The sequence below is a fragment of the Leptonotus elevatus genome, chromosome 1 (assembly GCF_054856555.1).
Source record: "Leptonotus elevatus isolate MCC_2025b chromosome 1, RoL_Lele_1.0, whole genome shotgun sequence".
Lineage (NCBI taxonomy): Eukaryota > Metazoa > Chordata > Actinopteri > Syngnathiformes > Syngnathidae > Leptonotus > Leptonotus elevatus.
Genome location: NC_141239.1, coordinates 26,556,956 through 26,579,908, shown reverse-complemented (window position 1 = coordinate 26,579,908; position 22,953 = coordinate 26,556,956). Strand labels below are relative to the sequence as shown.

Here is a 22,953-nt window from a genome sequence, read left to right as displayed (position 1 = left end):
TCATAGGCTGTCTTAATGCTTCCTCTTAAAACCCCCAGCAAGCTGTTAGTTTTTAAGCTGTTTTTCTTCCCATCATTGTCTGCACATATCGACAGGCAAGTGTGCGCATGTGTCGTTTGCGCTTTTGGCCTCCGCACATGTTGTTAGCTCAGGGCAGGTGAGTGTTTGCCTACTTGTCTCCCTTTATGAGGTCAGTGTATGCGCAAGGAATGCAGCACGTCCGATTTGTCACCGACTCTTATTGTTGAGGTCATCCTACTGGTACATTGGGTTCTGCTGTTGCCTGGCAAGTGACAAATATGTCCCTTTCATTCATTGTATCCTCTTTTCACTCTTGCTGGATAAAAATAAGAAAACTATTAAGTGTGTTGAATGCAAGTCGGGCCAGTTCGGGCCTGCAAGTGAATGACTACACATTGCGATTGTGTTGAATCAGTGGTGATGAAATCCAGAGTTAGTTCCTGGCTTCTGCAGCCCATCTGTGAGCACACGGGATGGTCTTTTGCATGACACACAATTTAATTCTACACATATAAAAAGGATATTTTGTGATCGAACACAATCCTTTCTCTAATCTTATGTGTCGTGTGCAAATGTTGATGATCAAATCATATTTTTGGTCACGAGGAAGCTTCTGAGCTAATGCCTCCCACGTGAGTGGTGAACACAGCTCTTACAAATGGCGTGATCTGCTTTTGTGTGACCTGCCCAACTTAGAGGAACAACAGTACAAACGGTGGAGTTTGCAATCTTGCATTTTTGCTTAGAGGTTCTGTTTTAGTGGATGCATGATTTGACTATGTTTAAATGCCGTCAGTATTTAAGTTAAGGTCAAAATTCTGGTTTCTGAAAGATTCGGAATAACCCTTTCCCCTACACATTGGAATGTGATTGACCCCCATCTAAATTGCAATGCACGGACAGTGTCATGATGCAAATAGACGTCATTTCTGCTTCTTATTTTCTACTCACTATGTTATTGAAGTATGTTTCCTCCCTGCTCCAAAAGTGTGTTCCTGTGCTGCAGCTTGTCATTTTTGTTTATCTCTGCTTGTGTATTTCTAGTAGTGTGCCAGACGGCCGTAGAAACAAGTACTTCCTATACTAAAAGATCAAGATTCCTTGTGGATAGAGCGTTTGCAGAACACAAACCAGTGCCAATATTCGGGTTTTGAAAGGGATTTATTGACTGCATGTAAACATAATCATTGTTTTGAGCTACAACAATTGTACTGATAATGATACTACAATAAGCTCAAGTCAAAGTATTTAGTGTGACAAACCTTTGCCACCATGCAAAACTTGGTACCAGTATTTTCTGGTCAAGCATGCCGGCGTAAACCACCACTTAGGAACTGATTTGGCTTCGTCCCATCATTTTGAGAGTAAATAAATCAGCCTGTTTGTATACCACTGCCGTATTGTCCTCCAAAGTCGCCACTTGGTTATAATGCCTGTTGGTTTTTCATTGAGAAGTTTTGTTTTGACATTGAGATTGACTCTTTATTATCTCTATTTATTCTTCTTTTGTTATTAACACCTACTGTGCTGTCAATTTTGAGGATACGGTCTAATAAATGACTACTTAGTGCTCCACAGTCACCACCAGTTGGCTGTCACTCTCTTGGTCTTCTCAATATTTGTTGTTTGCTTGGATGCCTCCTTCTTACATTGATATCCAAATTACTGTCCAATGCTACTGTGTGATGACGACACAAAGAATAACTTCAATTCCAATCATGGCATCTTGTTTGTTGGTTAGCAGACTTTTTCCCGGTTCTTGGAAGGATGGACTGTGCCAGTTATACACAACATTAGCCATATCCGTACCAAAATGTCATAGTTTACTCCCAGGCCTATGCACTACCCCCTGCAGAAGTTTTGTGGACATTTTGAACTGTCCTATTTAGAACATCAAAATGGCTGCTGTGAAAAAAAACACACCGAACCAAACCAAATATGCGCCAACATGTTTTGAATAACATTATTTGTTATGGTGTGTGAAGGTCTTCATTTTCAAGCTTGTATGATTTGTGTATGCGAGTTTGGGGACTCTCGGCCTGTGCCACCATCTGGGTGGTCCTCACGGCTGGCTTGTCCGTAATCCTCCTGTTCCATAAATCAGTGTCCGGGCTCGGGACGGGAGCTGATGCTGTGTGACCAGTGGAGCGAGGTGGGTGGGGTGCTTGGGCGGGGGCTCGAGGCACTAAGCCGAGGCTACAGTCGCTCGATGGACCTGGCCACACGTCAGCTCTCCACACCGTCTTTAAAACAACTCGTCATGCATGGTTGACTTTTGGGGAATGGCCCCGGCTAGCCGTCATTAACTGTGCCAGTTGGTGTTCTTGCACCGCCGCGTCTTAAGGTCTCTCTGTGTGTTCCATCTCGCCACTTTCAATCAAAGGGCATGCTCCTCTAACTGGGGCTCATTTGGGCGAATTCCCGAGTAGAAGTTTGTCAAAGTACGAGCGCTAGAATTTAAGTTCCAAATCAAAATTAACGTCTTCTGTTCAATTTTGGGCACAAATCCTTGCCACTTTTTTTCATGCATCCCGTTGTAATAATAAACAGGACTGCGCAGATGCTGAAACGTGGGGGCATATATATATATATATATATTTTTAACTCTGCTGGGTCTGCAGAGTTAAAAACATTTGGGGGCTTGTATTTGAGAACCAAAAGTATACACATTTGCACTCGTGTGAGTTTTCAGTAATGTTCTGTAGGAATGTACGACTCCAATGGGGAGTGTGCGTCTCACCTAAAATCAAATGGGGTAGAACTCCAAGTATTTTAGGGGCAGGACCTTTTCGGGTATGTTAAGACCACTGATAAATGCTATTATTTTTATTTTTTTTGAAAGATTAATAAACAGCGATTCATAGAGGGCTTTCCTACCATCAGGTGCCCGGGCGCAACTAATGTGTTTGTTCTGACTAAAGCCAAAATGGCCCAAGATGAAAGCCGAGCCTGCGCTGCTACCTCTCTCCAAGGATGAGGAAGGGAGGATGCTGTCTGGCTGGTCTACAGCCTCTCCACTGAGCTTTGATCTTGGGTAGGAAATTGCCTGCAGTTGTGCCCAGACTCCGATTCCTGAAGAGTGCTCGAACCTGTGGCATTCATGAAGATAATACTGCTTGGAATAATAACAGTCAATTGTAGCCCGATGGAGGAGCGAGACAACAGATAAAAAAGTGTGGCGGAATACAAAAGAAGCTAAGATGAAAGGCTGCAAGGTACACTCTTGCTGGGACTGATGGAAGCTTTATCGACACGCTCACATCCAAACAGAGCGGAGTGAGATCCGACGCTGATTTTGACCCTTTGGTGCTGCGGCGTTGAAACGCAATTTGTTCTTTTGTTTGCCAAGATCACAGACGTGTATTTATTTATTTTTTTGCCCCAAAACCTCCATTTTTTTTTCATTTTCTCCATTTTCCCCATCACCCTCGCTGAGTGCAATTTCATTTGATGAGCAGGTGGTCTTGCTGGAGCTTCTTGGCGTGTGGGGCTTTCAGGCGGAGTCAGTCATGTAGGCCGGGATTAGGGGTGGAGGTTGGAGAGGGGGTGACAGAGGAGAAAGGTCCAGCATGTGTTGGTGGTAGTGGCAGCGGCGGCGACCCCGGTGCTCCCCTGCTAGTCTGAACCACGCAGAGTGCACATTCAAAGAGTTATTTTGTGGCTAAATCGCACTCCAGAAGGCTTTTGTGCGGCCGAAGTCCTTCAGGCTTGATGGAGCTCTCAGCTCAGCGGACAAAGCATTGCGGGCCAGACAGCCGTAGAAGGCAGCACGTCGTCGTCTCGGCTTTTTTATCACGCTGAATTTGAACGCTGGAGTGAAACAAAATAGCTGGATTAGAGTGCATCGCTCAGCACATCACACATACTACTGTCATGTCGAGACCTTTAGAAGTTAAATAGGGACATATTGGAATGGAAATGTTACCTTAAGCCGGGAGAGCGAATATGTCATATTATTTTGTTTCATCAATTCTTGGTTTCTTAGCCGATGCAATTAATCAGAATATACACGAGAGGGTGACGTGGGCCTCGTAGCATGTCCTGGAATTGTATTCGAGCATTCATGGCTGACGCAGATTCGCGGGAGTTATGAAATAAATGACGCCGATTGACAACGGAGCAGGAGTACTTCGAACCAGTGTAACCGGTCGACACTGACATATTGTTAAGAAATATGTTTGTAGACAATGAGGATGTTAAAAATTTCGACAGCTTTGTAACAGAATGGACGACGAATAATTACCACTCGATTCCCCGAGGTTATTGCAACTGCACTCCAGTGTTGAGCGTAAATATACCCACAGATGCGACACAGTTGTTGTTGTTTTTTTATATTTAAGGTTAATAATAATAAACTTTTTTGTGTGAACGCCACAGGTGTAAGCTCTGAAATGTTTTGAGAATTATGCTAACTGCTTCAGGAGCTGAAATTATTTAGTAAGCATTGACAATATTATTGAATTTACAGGAAAACTTTAGGTTTTCGGGGGTGATTCTAAAGTCACCCACAGGTTTTAGAGGCATGTTTTGCCAGGCGCTTTAGGCCTTAATGGGTTAAATGGGATTTGAATCTTGGCTCTGGCCTCCATGTGAGCCGTTCGTACGTTCTCATGTACTCCCCATTCTAAAAACATGACTGTTTAGGTTCAGTGAAGACAATATTGTCCATAGGGGTTATTGTGAATGGTTGGTATCTACGATGCGATTGGCTGGCAACCAGTCCATGGTGTACCCGATCGCTGACCCAAAGTAGCTGGGACAGGCCCCAGATCACACTCAACCATGACCCAAATGAGGAGAACCCTTTTAACAAACGTCTACTTTTTATTGTTGGTATACAGTACAAATAATTCTGCTTTTGGAGTACCTGCCCCGCCCATCAAGTATGAATTAAAACAACCAAGTAAATATTTGGTTTGCTGCCAAGTTCCATGTTTCTCTGTCAGTGACTTGACAGTAGCATTGCTCTGCTCTTAATTATTGTCGTATTTGTAAGTTCACAAACTCCTGAGAATCCATCTTGTACCGAGGCCGCTGATTTTCACCGATCTGTCTGTTTTTTGTACGGGCCAATCACAAAGCGGTATTGTGTTTGGGGGCGGATTATGCAGTTGTGACGAAAACAGGAAGCACCGACAATATTGTGGAGAAATCCCTTGAGTGAATCACAATTATCAATTTGGCTATGGCCAGGTTAACTTGACAGCTTGGCTCAGGGAAGAGCCGTCATGGTAATAGGGGCTGTACTCTGCATTGGCCTCAGCAGTACAGCGTGCCAGGTGATCAGTGGCTTACCTTCAAGAGACCGAATCGGAAAAATAAAATTTTCAAATCGACCAACATCTCAGAATCGTGGTCAAACTTCATCAGCATTGTATTATTTATCATCTTTTCATAGTTACTGAACACCGTAAACAACCCAGATGTGGACACGCATTGCATCTGTTAACGCTACAAGTTATACATCATCGATCATCAGCATTCGGCAATCACCTCCTTGGCGATAGCCAAACGATCAATATTTAGCCACTAATGCTGAAATGTGTAACTCTTCCGCTCTTGTAGTGTTGATTTGTAATGTAAATAACTGTTGCACATGGTCCCACAGCCCTGATCTGGTGGTTTTCTTATTGACTCCTGAGTTGCAGCATTGCAAGACTTTGTGGCTTGGCACTAAAAGTGTGATTATAAAATTTGTGTGTGATTGATGGCTCCTTTTATAGGCATGCATGGGCGCAGATGGCACAGGGGACGGGGGGACGTGTCCCTCTCAGTTTTTTAACCCTACCCCTCCACTTTCTACGGGTTTTTGCTTGCCTGCTAGCACACGTTTTGCTGCCTTCATCATACACAGTGCGGCTTTCCCCCGCTGTGGTCAATATTCTCCCAGGCTATAGGGGGCAGTGAAGAGCGTCTACGACATATGAATAACACTTCACCCCGTTAGAAGAAGAAAACTATTTTTATTTTATTTTTTTTTCAATAAACTAACAACTTCGACAAGTTGGGGTGAATGGTCTACATACATTTAACAAAATAAATGAAAACAAAGAATTGGGAAATAGAAAACACTGTTGTTTACGACAGCGTTTGCTCATCCGCCATGTCTTTTTGCACGGACCGTCCGCGTATCCCATATATATATACACACAAACCCAATTCCCCCAAAAAGTTGGGACACTATACATATTGTGAATAAAAACCTCAATGCAATTATGTGGAAGTGCCAAATTTTAATATTTAAAAAAAAAGTCTACACTGTTGTTGGAAACCCAGGTAAACTTACCTAACCAATGATGGGTTTGTCGATGTTCTGTTTGGCCCTCGAGAGCTTTTATAACAGAGTAGGACTGATGGATTTTCTGTATTTTAGCCCTTGTCCCCAGAGTGTTTCCCAAATGGTGGCGTCGACTCGCACTGATAAACAGTGCGGGATTGGATCCAGACCCTGTTGGGGTCTCTTGGAGGCCTGGGGCGCGTAACTACACATACTGGGAATGTTAGTCATTTGTTTATCATGGGTGATACTTGCCTATTCTTAATCCTTGACTGGATTAGCCTTCATGTGTTTCTCATTCCAACGTTCTCCACCCATTGCAGGCCCTGACAGCTTTTTTTGCCCCCCTTGACAAGCGCTTGACTAAGAGTCACCTACATTGAAGAAAGATTTTCCTTTGATTTATTTGTTGCTGATAAAAATCCGAACAAATAATTATCATGTCATTATTAAATGATTGCATTTGCACTAACACTCATGGAGGTATCTGCTTCCGGTCTCAACCCTTAAATCCTAATAATTAGCTTGTTAATATTAGATTGACTCACCCGTAAACTAGCTACAGTAACAATGAATGTTCCCCCAGCTCTAACCCATTGCCTCCTTGTTTTTAATGCAGCCTAGAAACAATTATCTCTGTGGTCTTTCCAGCTGAAGTGGTCACAGCTGAGTGTCATGGGGTGTTGCTTAATTGGCAGCTTGTGGTAAATGCAGATATGCTTCACTATGCGTAGCTTCTTCAATGGCCCATCGCACTATTTGCCTTTTTTAAATTGTCTTTTAATTGGCTGCACAGTCACAGTCTCTTGCCTTAAAAATTGTCCCCTGTGCTTACCTGCATGTGGCCTATTGGACTTGGAGGTCCCAGTTGGGGGGATGAAAAGCTCACATTTTGCCAGCCTAAAACCAGATGTTTTGTTTTGGGTCTCCATATTTGTCTGCGGTTGACTCCATGTTATAGCCTATTTGAAGATGTTGTAGCAATATTTTCTATATTAACAAGAGTTATATGTAGTTTATTGCCCTATGCAGTGGTGACTTGAGATACAAGTGACTGAGTTTTTTTTTTATGTGAGCTGTCGTTCGTCGTTCTGACAATTACAAAATATATATATATATATATATATATATATATATTTATTTTTTTTTTAGCTTAGGTTTGTGAACTCAGACCACTCCACTTCAAGTAGCAACTTGGCAAATTAGTGAACAATGCTTCAAAGAGGCTTCAAGCTAGGGCTGGAGAATGAATCGAATTAATTCAATTCATCGTCATTTTGAAAATCTAATTGTGAAAAATGCTGATTAATGAAAACAGAGACCTCAAGAGGCTATTTTTGGAGAAAACTCCAAATCTGCATTTTTGTCCAAACGATCTATTTTTGTCACTAACTCAAAACAAATTTCGCCGACATGCTGGCCCTTTTGTTGAAGCGGGTCACATATAATTTTTGTCCCGTACGAAGCATGACTAATATTAGTCCCGTACTGATTAGCTGACGTCTCAAAGAACAATATTCTTAAACTGACCCCAAGTGGCCAAGGTAGGTACACCAGAAAGAGCAGCAATGTAGTCATTTAATTCATGCAGTGTTCAAAAATTGTCTAAATTTATTTAATTAGGTCATTAATGTATATTTCTAGAAAGTTAAATATTAAGGAGTAGTATTTGTAGTTGTATTAAACTCAAGCCGCCTCATGACCATAGTTGTTTAGTTATAGAACAAGAAAAGAAAAATTCACCTTGGATGAGTAGCCACATGCTGCTTGACTGAGTCTAAAGACATCTGACCACATGCAGCAGCCTGTTCTGGTAAATTTCCATTACAGAAGGTGATCTCTCTTCCTAGAAAAGATTGTGGAAAATAAAAATTGTGCTTGGTTTCAACACCTTTTCATAATTCTTAGGTGGATCTGTCAGTGAGTAAACGCGCACGCCCTCACAACACCACTGTCAAAAAAGCTCTGAATTCCGGCCTGGTCCATCAGCTAGCTCCGGCAAAGGCTTCTCCCCAGGCACCATCCACTTCCATGCGGGCTGCATCAGCAATCCTGAGCAGTACTGTGATCCCACCATGGGGTGTATATGACTGTGGCTCTGGCTTGCGCTACACTTTAATCCCCCCCTTTCCTTTTAACCACAATGGGAAACATGTGCTTACTCTGTGTAGGGTACAGGCCCACCATGGGAGAGAGGCTGTTTACCTTGACTCCAAAACTAACATTTCACAGCTCCCGTGGGCACCGGCGCTCGCTACTTCTCGACGGCTTTAAAGGGAAAAAAGAATGACAGACAATCCATCTGCGTCATTTTGTTGCAGACAAGATAATAACCCTCCGCTGTTGTTGCACAATATAACTGTCTCTTCACTTGTCAGCCTGTAAAATTCGGCACTTGGTTTTCCTTTTTTCCAGCAAAAGCTGGGGAGGGCATTGGAATTTGTACTCACTGTAATTTTATTATCCTCTTAAATTTCCATTCCAAACTGAAATTTGGACCTTAGTCGACACCAGTGATTGCACATATCTGCTTCTTGGTAAGAAAATTACATTCAGAAGTGCATCCTAAACCACCATAATCCCCCATGAGGAATTGGTCCAGATGTGCACGCTTGACGCAGAGGTTCCTTGTCCTTAAATTCTGTCTGTTTTTGTGTTGTTAGGGGACGACATAACACAGAGCCATGTAGACAAATGCCTAGCCTGAGGGCAGGAAATGCACTCCAGATGAAGATACTACACTGTGGTTTATTTGACCCCTGCGTTGTGTAGAAGTGTGTGGACGTTAACCCTTTATCTGACTGGAAACCATATTTGGAAAGTGAAGTGGGGGGTTGAGAATGCAGCCTTGTACATGGTGCTTTTGATTGGCCGTTACATCTGCAACACTGCCACACCGTTTACCACTGATTTTAACTTTTGGCCACCAATGAAAACTAGTTTCTGAACCCTATACCCTGTGTGAGAGGTCTGTCGCGTTTGGCTGCATCACTCGGTGTGCGGCATTAAGTCTAGTACTTCAAGCATAATAGTGCGCTTTAGTTCTATGTCTTTTGAGACATTCAACTTTTCCACTGTAATTTGATGCTTCCATGGTTACATAATACAGACTAATCATTCTGCGTACATATTATGCCTACCAATTTATCTTTTAAAGTAATGCCCTCAAGACATGCAAATAAACAACGGCTATAGATGAGGTTCAGGTGACCAATTGTCGGCTCCAGTCCAGCTCCGGGAGTCTGCAGGTGTGGTCAGTGATCTAATGGATGAGTGAGCTCTTCCTAATGTAACTGGAACCTCAACCAGATTGCTCCCCACCGCTCCTCAGCCCACCTGCCGCCCTTTCCTGTCCTTTTATCCGAGCATCCATGGCAGTCTTAGCCAGAGCACCGTCCTGCTGCTTTATCGCCGCTTTTCTGTCGCCGGTCAGCTCAGGTGTCTCTCTGAAGAGAGACTGATCCCCACTACATCCCCCATCACCGCTTTGACTTGAACTTGAGTTGAGCTTGCTGACAGGATTCTGTGACAGTTCATTGTTAGGGGGTAAAATCATTCTGACCTCCAAGGGCATCAAGTTCTATGTTTAGGATTTTCTTCATTACAAAGTTTTTGTTTTTTGTAAATTTATAGATAGTGACTTAAAATTTTCCTTGTTAATTAGGGTTGATGTTGAATGGCTTTCGGATTAGCGTCAGTGAGCTTAAGTCTCATCAGAGGACGACTTGTACTTCCTCCCGTGGTCTGGATTTGATTTAGTTCAACGGCGGCAAGGTTTTTTACACGGTCACTCAGAACTCTTGAACTACTGAACAAGAACAGTGATGTTCAGCTATACAGTGACATGTTTTCCAAGTTAGGGTAGCCATATTAATTGTTTATTTGAGCTGGAAAACATTTATTTCTGAGACTATGAGCCAATATTTCAAGTTAGTTTTTGAAGCCTGGGTTAAGATTTCCAACAAGTGTTAAGAGTTTCAGATTGTAGTTTCAATACAAGGTTAGAGTTTCAAACCAGGGTCAGGGGTTCAAGTTAGGATCATGAGTTTCAATTTAGCGCTTTAAGAGTACTGTTTGAAGACAGGGTTAGATTTTTAGTGGTAGGGTTTTAAAAGAGGGTTAGGTTTCAAGATGGGGTTAGCTTTTTAAATTAGGAAAATAATATTGAGGTTACAGTTGGCATACTGTGTAATATGCACTAGAGCATAACCTAACCCTAACCTTCATTGCAAACTGCAACCGCAAAACAAGAGGAATGTTAAATGAGCACCTATCAAAACAGAAGAAATCTGTGCTTCCCCCTTCACTTGGTAACCTGAATCAAAGGTGAATAATTTGCGCATCATCTAGCTTTTGCATTCCTGCCAAATACACACTAAACAAGTTGCTGCAAGTGGCTCATTCCATTGTAGAGCTCGTCGAATAGCAGCCACGCTCAGCTTGAAACGAGGCTTAACGCAGTCCCTCTGATTATGTTTGAAAAATAAATTATTCACTTCCACTCACACCTTTATATTTCATTTCTGGATCTCATATTTTTGTACTTTATGGCAAAGACCAAGAAGGCAAAAGTCGCCCTTGGGTTTGCAAAGTGTGTGCGGACCCGCACACCCCAGTTTGAAGATGTAATCTGATTTGTAGAAAGAAACGGCTTGTTTCACATGACTGCTTTAAAGCGACTGGCGCATGGTCGTGCCAGCGCGTGTCTTTGTGTGCTCATGTGCTCGTGTCTTTGCTAAATGCTCTTCCCCTATGAGATTTTGTTTACGAGGGCTTCTGAACAGGAGAAAGGTGATGATGTGGCATGTATTTCCAGTTCTGGCTTTTCAAAGGTTCTTTGGAAGTCTGTTAATTAAGAGGTGATTAAGCATCTGGAAAAAAGTTGGGTCGGGTTTGTTTGTAACTCTTGTTTACACTTTTTCCATAGTGGCAGCTTTATTGTGAACTAATGGACCATCAGAAATGATATCAAATAATTGAAGTGGTCCCTAAAGCCTCGGTTGACTTTACCAGCACCACTCCAGTTAAATTCCAAGGGAGTTTTGCTTCTGAAGCTTTTGTTTTTCTTATTTTTGGTTTGTTGATGGTGCGGCTTATCGCTCGCTGGTTCGCAGTTGGATGTGGTCCAGCATGTGATTTTCATTGAAGGAGATTGGGAGCAATGTGGGATTTGGTCATTAAATGCACAAGCGTTGAAGAGGATGCCCACAGGAGTGCACATTTGTCTGTTTGGTTACTCCCGAGTGTGTCCAGAGTCACATTCGAACCATCCGCGACCGTGCTGGCCTTGCGTTGAACAATTCATCGACGAGACGATGCGTCAGGCAGGAGGCTCCGATCCCATCAGGCGTGTCAGCGGGGGCGTTTTTTCATAAGACGCTAATCTCGCCACACAAAAGGGTGTACGATATTAGAAAAAGAGCCCCTACCCCCGAGCTAATCAAGACCCGAGCAGCCCTCGAAGCTTTATCTCATCTTGGGGACTAAGCCTAACCGCATGCAGCTTCAACCTCCTGCTGATGCACATGATAACTCATTTACCTCATGATCAGCAATGTGACAGAGAATAGAAAGGAAATGGGACTGGCTCACAGACACCCGTGGTGCCCGTGGGCCAGGTGAAGGTATTCTAAAAAAGAGCGGTGGGGACCTTGTATCCTCTCGGAAGTTTCATATACAGTTTTGTGATGTTAAGGGTTTCAAAATACGATTTCAAACAGGGTTAAATTTCAAGCCAGGCTTTCAAATTTGGGTTTTTAAGAGTTTAAAACAGAGCTAGGGTTACAAGTAAAAAGTTTAAAACTTGGCTTGGGGTATCAAACAAGGCTTTAGGGTTCTAGACAGTGTTAGGCTTTCAAATTTGTGTTTCAGGCCTTTGTTAGGATTTCAAACAAGGGGTGAAATGAGTCCTCGAGTAATTTGAGTACCTTGGTTCCAAAAACTGCTTGAGGCATATTTTTCCTGCCTCGGATAACCACTTATTTACGTGTACACAGTCAGGAAGAAGAAGTCAAGCCAATTGCAGCAGCAGCAGCAATTTTTCATACAATGCATGACAGTAACATGGTGCCAATGTGGTGAGCAGCCAACTTCAAAATAAACCCTACCTTACCAAATAATATGTGGAGATCAATGACTTGGAAGGCTTTTAATCTGATGTTGTTCCGGGCAGCCTGTCATGGTGTAACAGCTGACTTGACTCATCCTTCAGAAGGTGTTTGGGGTGTTTATATTTACTGCCACAAACTGTTGCTACCGACGTCAACAACATGGCGGCGTCCTGAAATCTCATTCAAACGCAAATTTATTGCGCTAAAAACACATAATAAGCATAAATAAGGTGACATTGTCTTGTACTGCGCCTGTTGCCAGCATTTGGCGGCTAGCAGCGATAGCGCTAGCGGTGCTTGGCTGGTGAGAGGTGTCTGATTACTTTTCAAAGGCAGCTTAATAGATCTCAGTCACTCTGCACACTTTGATGCTAAGTCGGAACGGGCTGTTCCTACTGATCACTTTAAAAAAAATAATAATAATAATAATAAAAACAGGCTTACTCAAATGTGCTGTTTCAAAGTCCAAAATCTATGGGGAGAATTTCTAGAGAGGAAAATAGTGTGCTTTTAATTAACACGTTAAATTTACTGCAAGTAAAAATAATAATAATAAAATGTTGATTAATATAAAAATGAAAGCCAGCTGGTCGTTCATTAAGTGGAAATGTGTTTATTTGACTTCAGTATTTATAATTGTTCTTCAACTAAGAAACAAGTTTATTTCTATTTTTTTATCTGAACACACAGATATTGAATTTAATTTTCAGTAGGATATCCGAATACCAAAATATTTTATAGCTGCAGCCCTAGTTTTAAACCAAGATTGGATTTTTAGATTGGGGTTTTAAGGCAGTTGTTAGGCCATTTATGTATGTTTTCAGGCCAGAATTGCTGTTTCAAACCAAACCAGTTCAGGTTGCAAATTAATTCTAAGCTTTCAATTTTGTGTTTCAAGCCCGGGTTACAATTACAAACTAGGTTTAGGATCGCAAGTGTGTTTTTCAATCCAGAGTTGTCACAACAGGCATTGGTTTTCATGTTGTGGTTTTAGATCTATGGAAAGGGTTTCAAACTAGAGTTTTAAATAATCCAATGTTGGGTTATGAAGGTACAGTACGTCCGAGTCACCTCATTTTGAGATCGTCCGATTCCAATACCTCAGCATTTTACTAAGGATATTTTTTATTTTATTTTTTAAATAACAAAACTACCCCAACACCTTTTTATATGGTGAGTGGGCAGTGTTTAAACTAAATAAACCATTTTTAAAAAAATGTGGGGGGGGGGGGGGGACATCACAGGCTAACAGTAGAGTGGAACGAAAATAGGCAAAGGATTATTAAAATAATTTTTTGGTGGAAGAGACTTAAACCGAGAATGCATCATCGTCGCGCATGAAAGTAAGAAAAATGTTTATACAAAATATTTTTAGCCAATCAGCACAAAAGCCCGATCGGGAGTTTATCAAGCCTGGAGTAGGACCTCTGCTCGTCCCCGTAAGTTCCTGTAAATGTGGCCCGGTTGGGAAGGCTCCTGCAGTGGAGACGCGCACATACGGGGCTGGCCCCGTAAATTTACCCCAAAGTTCCTGCGGCGGAAACGCGGCAATAGTGTCACTTTACAACAGTGACACTATTGCCGCACGCAAAAAAATGAAAATGAAAAGTGTGGAAAAATGAAGTGTCACTCTGTGCCACCGCCTAACTCCAGATTTATTAAAATGTTATGAATAAAAAAAAAAACTCATATTTATCCGAGTCCTGACAACAACTGATTCTGATCGAGTCAGCCAACCTCGTGATTGGGTCCGATTTCGATCACGTGATCAGATCGGGACCTCCCTAGTATGTAAGGTTTCAAATCAGGGTTTGTTGGATTTTAAAGTATGGTTTCCAGGAAGGGTTAAGATTTCAGTCCAGATTTGGGTTTTTAGAGAATATTTTCAAATGAGGGTAAGGGTTTCAAATTAGGATTTGAATCCTGGGTTGAGGTTTCAAACAAAGGTTCCGGTTTGTCAAAAGGAAGTCTTTGTGCCACTGGAAAAGAGCACACTTGTTTCCACGGAAACCAGTGTGTGACAGTGTGACTCAAAAGCAGGCTGTGAACGGTTGACCGGCTGACGCCAGTCCAAAACTCGTAGTTTGGTTCCTAAACATGTCTGCTTGGACAAACCTGCAACTTCTCAATCCAATATTGACTTGAACCTGTTGACCTCCTAAATGAAGCCAAGCCACCACATCATTTAGAATGCTGCATAGACGCAAAAGCCCCTCTGACTGCTTCCATCCATATTTGACCCAACTCCAGTGAAATCTTAGCTTCACATTAGGGCCTGGAGATGATCTACTGTATGTCACTCCACTCCTGCAGGCTTAACTTTTGCAATGGTCCGTGAAGATACCGAGGAAAGTGGGAGCCATGTGCTTAGCGTAAAGCCTGATTTGGTGGCACAACAGCTTCAGAAACAGAGCAACAGGTTGGACGGAGTGGGGTGCTGTAGCAAGCAGCCAGATGGTCTTTCCAGCTTTCAAACCAGGGTTCCGGTTATGTTTTGAAAGTAGGGTTGAAAATGAGGATGGACGAGTACGGATACCAGTTATCGGTATTGGGCCGATAGCAGGCCTCATTTCAAGGTATCTGTACTCACGAGTATCTATCGCCCTCTTGTGGCTGTTTTAAGATCAGGAAGTAGAAATTACAAATGAGAGGAATTAAGGAAAATGCTATATTGGGATATAAAGGTCTTTCTTGAAAATTATCTGTCATTGTTTTTTTTGAGGGTGAGAATTTTATGTATCAAAAGTACTAGAGGTATCGGTACTAGGTATCGGTATTGTTGACTACTGAAGAGTTGAGTACTCATACTGGTATTGGTCTGAAAATAGTGGCATCGAACATCCCTCGTTTGAAACTAGGGTTAGGGTCTCAAGTTAGGGTTTAATATAAGGGTTCAGTCCTCGGTTAGGGTTTTGAATTTAGTTGATCAAAGTCCCAATGGTTTGAACAGCTGAGGTTTCAAGTGAGAGTTTTAAAGTTAGGATTTCAAGCCTGGTGTAAACAAGAATTTGAATATTTCAAGATAGCAGTATTAGGTTTCAAGACAGGATTTGGGTGTCAAGCAAGGGTTCTAAATTTTCAGATTAGGATTTCAAAGCAGGGTTTGGGTTTCAAGTTTTGATTTCTAATGGGGTTTAGGGTTATGATTTCAAGACAGATTGGTGCTCCAAAGTAGGGTTTTAAGTAAGGAATCGTTTTTCAAAATAGGTTTACAAGCCTAAATTTGTGTTTCAAACAAGAGCCAGGTTTTCAAAACAGGATTTGTGTATCAAAACATGGTTTCAAGCCAGGGTGAGGAGTTCAAGTTTGTGGTGCAAATTAGGGTTGGCTGCAAAGCATGAAAGTTGATTTGTTGGAGTAGATGACATATTTTATCTCTGCTTTCTCCATTTTCAGATACTATCGGGGGGGAGCGAGACGGAGCTGGAGACGTGATCTCAAGGACTTCCCCAGGTGATTTCACTGTGCAGCATTCTCATCCCATGCAGGCTCCTTATATAAACGGACCAGCGCGAGTACGCAGCGTGCTCGCCGGCCGATGGAAGCGATAGCGCCGCGACTTGGCCTCAGCGGGATGCTATGAAAGTTCAAGTCGTGACAGCGCCGGCAAGAATGCGGCGCTAAGGCCGTATCACCTTCAAACGCTCCGTGGAAGCTGATGGAGATACAGCGCGATTGCCCACCGCAGCGCTGATGACCTTCAAAGCACCCTTATGACGAGCGTGTTGTATACGTGCGCCACTCAGGGGAGACGTAGACTCGCCCCAAACATGCTTGAGTGGAGGTTGTTTTTTTTCCCTACCGGTGCTGTTGGTAAATAAAGGATAACCTGTGTGAGTATGGCAGGATGCCCGCAAACAAGTACACTAGATGGGCTGATGAGGGAGGGCGATAGGGGCCTGCCCACGGGCGTCCGCCGGCATGCCGAGGCTGACAGGCAGGTTGGGACATGGTTCCGTGTGCTGATGTTGCTCAGCTGGCTGCGCTCCAAATGATGAGGCATCGGGCCAAGGGGAAACCCAGAATGAAGGGACAGGAGGGCACAAAAAGGCAAGAAAAGTAAGCAGGGGTCTTCCTGGCCCAAATGAGGCTGAGGTGGTACCATTGTACCGCACCGGAACATTTTTTATCTTAACCCTTTTAATCAGACACTTCATTTCCTTTATCATGATTAGAAGTGACACGATTAATTGATTCATCGAAAAGTAATCAAGCATCTAATTATCAACAATTATTTTGATATTGAAGTATCGTTTAGAGCCATTGTTCAAATTGTCCAAATGCTCAGATTTCATCCTCTCTACTGCAAATCTTGTCTGATTTTTGTAGTTTATGAAAGCAGACGTATCTTTATTTTTTCAAAAATAAGACAATTGAAAGCGATCAATATTTGTGTCTATTTTCTGACCTTCACCAAACCATTAACTGAGACATAATCAATGTATGGAACATGATAGTCAGGTGGTGCAACGGATCACAAATATCACAGTTCGGATCGGATCATGGGTTTGAGTCACAGATTGGATCGTTTTTCGGATTAGCAAGAAAAAAAAAATGATGATAAATAGTACTGTAAAGCGCTTTTTCCATTAAATAAAAAACAATCAATTCAAAATGTCTAATATAGCCGTTTAGGATTTAGGAACACAAATTTTAAGTGCAATATGAGGCAGAAACATTCTTATTTTTGCACGGTTCATGTGTAAAATAACAAGGTATTAATGGCTTAAAATTGCGTTCATATAATCTAAACAGCTAAATTTGACATTTTGAGTTGAGTGTTTTTCTTTTTTAATGGGCAAACGTGTTTTATAAAATAAATGAAGACCAAGTTCTATTTATCTTTTCTTTTTTTTTTTTCTTTTTTACAATGAAATGACCTCAACGTGCAATTCAATGCACTTCCTTTAAACATGGAGAGTGAATGACAAAGTAGCCTTGATTCAGAATATTTAAAAAATAATCAAAGTAAGCTGTCAAACTTACACTCAGACTCGTTGGTCATGCTAACAGGTAACCGCTCGCCACTTACATCGGAGACTTCTGCCGCATCATACAGTGACGGCGTAATTTAGTAGTTAATTAGCGATTGAACATGAGTTTGGGATAGCATTGTGTTGATGTTGGTCGCAACTACAATGTCAATCAGCTACGATAAAGTAACGTCTAAAAGGGAAGTCAAGCAAGCCATCACGCCACGACGTGGGCCAACTTCAAACTAAAAGTGTACTAAGGCTATTTGCTTTGCCGTCAATGTATTACTGTATTTGGTCAACTTTATTTTGAAGTTAGTCTTAGCGTGTTACGTTGAGTATGTTTCAGCTTCTGTGAATGCGCACTTTGTTTTTGTTGTTGTCAACCAATTCGCGGATCGTGCGTGATTCGAACAATGATGATCCGTTGCACCACTAATTGTCAGCAATATATATAACAAGGGGGGGGGGGGGATATTTGTAGTTGTAGTATGTAATAACTTGTAACTGACATATTGTTGAACCTGAAAGCCACCTTAGTAGTGTATGTCACAATGTACGTATGTGGCATTAAAAAAACAGGAAGCCACCTCCAAATGTTTGGATGCAAGAAATAGCCTGTTAAATCTGATTCATGGGGGGGGGCACCTACTTGCTTGACCTCATCTCCAGATATTCTGATAAAATTGCTTTCCAATAACTGTTGGGCTGCCCTTGAGCAAGACACTGAACTTGACATTTTGAGGGAATTGACCCTCAGGGGATCAGTCCCTCTCTAGTCAAAACTTGTTAAACCCTGAACAGAAGTATATCAAACCTCAAGTTCAGTGCTTTGCTCACGGGCAACCCAGTAGTTCTTGGAAAGCAAACTAATCAACAGCAAGTATAATCTGACAAAAGAAGCCAGTCCCACCCAAAGTGTTAAAAAGGAAACGTTGTATTTGGGCATTACAATGTGTTTTACCTAGTGCTGTCAAAATTAAAGCGTTAATTGATTAATTAATCACAAAAAAGCATCGCATTAATCATAAATTAACACAGATTAATCGCACTATTAATTTTGACCAGAGTTAAGGTAACACAGGCTGTGTTTGAGCAATAAACATAATTTCATGCATTAAAGTAAAGCATTTGAGGAATGTTTGCGCATCACATTTAGAATATTTGTTCATGTCAAAATATTGGGGTCATTTTCGTTCCATTTTAAATTATGCAAATAATTAATTGATTAGAAAAAGAGGAGGATGAGCGTGTCCAGTGGATCAAAAAATGTTGAAGACGTCCTCATAACATTAGAGAAGAATTAACACATAATCGGTGCTTTTTTTTGGGCGGGGGAAAAATGTTGATTAAAAAAAGCCTTTTTTATTAGGCGATTAATCGTGATTAATTAGAATTCTAAGATGTGATTAATCAGATTTTACAAAAATTTTCGTAGTTTTACCTGACCGGAGGCAGTTCGGACCAGCAATCCTTGTTCCAGTTTAAAGGCCTGCAAGTATCTCTGGAAATGTTTTGGCAGCAGAGGTTCCAAGATCTGCCCAGGACTGAAATGGATCGGTTGTTGAACTTTGATTCCGACTAACTTGTGTGTCCAAAACACAATCTGCTCCTGAACAGCTCTCCGTAAAGATCTATTCAAGACTGCAAGGTGCCCTTGAGCTCGACGCCAGCTCTTGGTCTTATTTGGCATTCCTCGGCCTCATCAATCTCCTCACTTTTAAGAGAGTCTATCTACTCTTGATAATGAGCAAAATCTCATGGCTTTACCGCTAATCCTGTCTAGGATCATAAGGGGGCCTGGAACTAACCCCTGCTGATTGTACGAGTTGGTGTCAACTCTAGATACTGTCAATCATTCATACAATTGGATTCATACGTACATACACTTAAGAGTCTTCGGTTAGAGGACCAGTTAGTATGAGATTCAAAACCATCACGAATCACATCTTAATCATGATTCTGGACTGGAGTTGCTGCAGTGATTTGTATTTGTTTTGTTGGAAGAATCGCATAAGATCTGTTCTGCTTTTGGATGTTTTGGGTTATTTCTTCATCTCTTCATGCAATCCACCTTTGATTTGTGTTTTTTTAAGCCCATGTGCTCATTTTTTGGACTTGGTCAATCATTAGTTTCTGTATTATGTTTCTAGGACCAAGAGTAAATCCCAGTTTGGACAGTGCCAGGACTGGTGCGGCCATGGGCAGATGTTTTCTCCTGGCGAGGCGTCCGACAGCATGCGCTCCATCACTGACGTCGTCGCCCTCAAGATCCAGCTCCAGCTTCTTGCAGCGGGAGAAGCTTTGACGTAAAAGCAGCAGGACGGCCGAGGGGATTCGATTTCTCAGACATTATGAAAGAGATCAGTCAAGCTCAAAAAGGGAAGCCAAGACGGTGAATGCGCCGCACGTTTACCGCCACTGACCGCGACGGACGGACATATTGTTTGACTTATTCTACACTGAGCCTGGATTAATATTTTCCCGTACGGACATCTGCTTTTCATACTCGCCCTCTTGCTCAAACGCCGTCCATGTCACATCCACGGCGTTATCCGGTATGCATCAACAAGCGCTGGAATTGCGAAAGGAAAATAATCAGAGGTTATTTTCATTTTCGTACGGAGACCCGAGCCAGTATTTAGACCACGTTGACTGGTCAAGGCCGGGTGATGGAGAGCTCTGGGAGAGAAAAAAAAGTCACATGCTGTGCTTAGCGTTTTCATTGCCAATCAATTTGTACTGAATCATTTGATAGTTGAAACTGAAATGAAATCAATGTGTCATTTGACATTGAATAAAGTCAAAATGAATCTGAAAAAAAAACCCCTCATGTTTGGTTTATGGTAGTAGACGTCATACAGAAAGATAAAAATGACGGGATGTAACGTTTTGTAATCTGTAATCTTCTTGAATCTTATACAAGGAGTCCTTAAATTACGGAGTTCCGTTCCTATGTTAAAACTCGAATTTCAACTTAAGTCGGATTTCCTCGTTAAAGTCAATATTTAGATCTAAATAATTTGTATAGTGATTTAAAAAAAACATAGAACATAGAAACATAAAACGGAAGACGGCGGAACCAATATTTCGTGCTTCCGCACAGACATTCATTGCGTGACGGACGGCAGAGTGGAGCTAATTCACGCTTAAACACGGAAATGTGACGCGCTTGATGGCGAGCCGACTTGTTGATGGACGTCCATTGCTGGAGGTAACAATACAACTTTAAATAACTTTAAAATGGTGTGATTACTGTGGGAAATTAACAAAAAAGAAGGTGCTACGGGCGAGGCACGGGCGCCGTAAAGTCGTAACGAAGTAGTTCACGTGCGACGTAGCTCTAGGACACCCTGTATATTAGGAGTGACGCATACCGTAATTGGAGTGTGTTGTTTTTTTGTTTTGTTTTTATTCAAAATGAATTATCTTGTATTGGTATCAACGTTTCTCATAACCAGAGTGACATTTTTTAATTGGAATGAATTATATTGTATTTACAGCCAATCGTATCGTAATCAGACTTAATTGTTTTGCAACCGGAGAGACTCGTAACGGAATCAGAGTGAATCGTGCCTCAAAATTTGGGCATCTTATGGTAATTGTAATGTATCGTTTTGTAGTCATAATAAACTATTGAAGCTCATTGTATTATCATGGGAATGAATGGTATCAAATGGAGTGAATCCGTTTCTAACCGGAGTGAATTGTATTGCAATTGGAATGAACCGTAACATAATTGGAGTATATCATATTGGAATTGATGTGTGATATTTGAGCGGTACAGTTGCTAAGGCGCTAACTATTTCTCAAAAATAAGCTATTTATTGTTTGCTTTTACTTTGGAGCTTAACAGTCTTGTGACAAGTCATTCAAAATGTCACATAGCTCATGCTGGCAATCACATTTGCCAAGGACAAGGTCATCGGCATGTGAAAAAAAAAAGAAAAAGTGGGGGTTGAAGGCTTGATGTTTTGGAAGTTGAGCCTCATAACATCTTTATGGCCCCCCAAAACATTAGCATGGCCACAATGCACTTCCCCCCACCGCCCCTCTAACACACACACACTGCAGGGGAAAGATGACCTCTCAATTCACTGCACTTCTATAGTCCTCTATGGAGCGGCTCAACAAAAGGTGACATCATTTTCTCAGGGTTTGATTGGCCCCCCTCCGTGCCACGGAATGACATCATGCGGCCCACCCTCCCCAAACTCCTCAAAAAGACCCAACCACCGGGTCCAAACCAGTCTCCCCCCCAGCCCTCTTGGATGCTGTGTTGCCAAGACAACAGGTCGAGGAAATGGGGCAGTACTTGGCAGTATATTAGAGCTGGCTATCCCATAATGAGCTCAGGCGGCCATGCCTTTTGTGCGCCGAGTAAACAATCATGGGACATGATAGAGTGAGACCGAATGGAGGGGTGGGCAAAGTGCTATGTGACCCGCGGCCCTGTTGCCGGAACTTTCTACTCAACAAAAAAGTTACATAAAAAGCTCTCAACTTACTGTTTAAAAGCTCTACAGTCAAGCGGAGTTTTTATTTTTTTTTAGCTGCTTCTTCATGTTAGCGGAAACACGAGCAATGGAAATAGATGAATGAAGTTTGATGCTTATGCAAGAAGCAACATTTTCTGCCAGAATGTCAATTTTACAACCTTTTGAGATTACATGTAACATATTCATGTGTAGAAATAAAAATGTTAACTGCATTTTAGCTTGATGTAAAAATTGTAAAAGCACTAACTGCAACGTTGAACAGTAACAATAGCCTCACGCTAATCCTAATACAACAGAGGGGTTCTTATGCTACCGCAAACAATTAGCAAACTATATTGACTGTTTTCCTTCTACAATGTGAAACCTGTTTGCCTTCTAAACAGCAGAATAGAGTTTTAGAATGAATTTACAGATCATGTTTTCCCCTACAGTTTTTGCAAAAACTCTTGCTAATGCTAACACAACATATGAGGGGTGTCGTGGGTAGTCTACAGATAACATAGCCTGGAAACTAGACTCATCGCTGTACCAGCGAGTGAGTCTGAAAACAGTCACCATCAAACGCATTTCTAAGCAAACCTAACGAAGCACACAGTGGAAAGAAACAATCAACGGAGAGCGGAAGTTAGGTCTTTTGGGCACTTCCTATTTTCCTATTTCCGTATTTTAACCTAGTGTAGTTTCCAAACAAATAACCGCCATTCTATGCATTCTTACATTGAAACGTGCATGTAGCGCTTCTCCCAGTCTTATCGGTGGCCTTTTTGGTGTAGAGACAGAAAATAATGTAAGAGGGCCGCCAGTGGCTTCTCGCGACGAGTAAGCGTCATTGTTAGTCCATTCAGACACGTGATCTTAACACATGTGTTATTTTGAAATAAATGCTTCCAGTGCCGTCAGCTGCTGGGGTTTTTAATGACTGTGTTGCTGGTCATTTAAAACAGAGTTTAATGCCGAAAGAAACATACTATCGTCTCTCCTGAGCACCATTTTGAATGGACTTCCGCCACCAAAGAATGACATTGCTCACAAAGAATACGTTACAGCAAATGAACAAATTTGATTGCACAGTT

At 41.9% G+C, this 22,953-nt stretch overlaps 1 long non-coding RNA gene across 1 annotated transcript in view; it reads left to right on the top strand.

The window, feature by feature from the left end:
* Positions 1 to 20,200, top strand: part of LOC147181427 (uncharacterized) — a 68,360-nt gene extending 48,160 nt beyond the window's left edge. The window contains exons 3-4 of the long non-coding RNA XR_015093959.1: positions 15,805 to 15,861; positions 19,535 to 20,200. This is a non-coding gene — a long non-coding RNA (uncharacterized LOC147181427). The remainder of the gene's footprint in view (positions 1 to 15,804; positions 15,862 to 19,534) is intronic.
* The last annotated feature ends 2,753 nt before the right edge of the window (positions 20,201 to 22,953 follow it).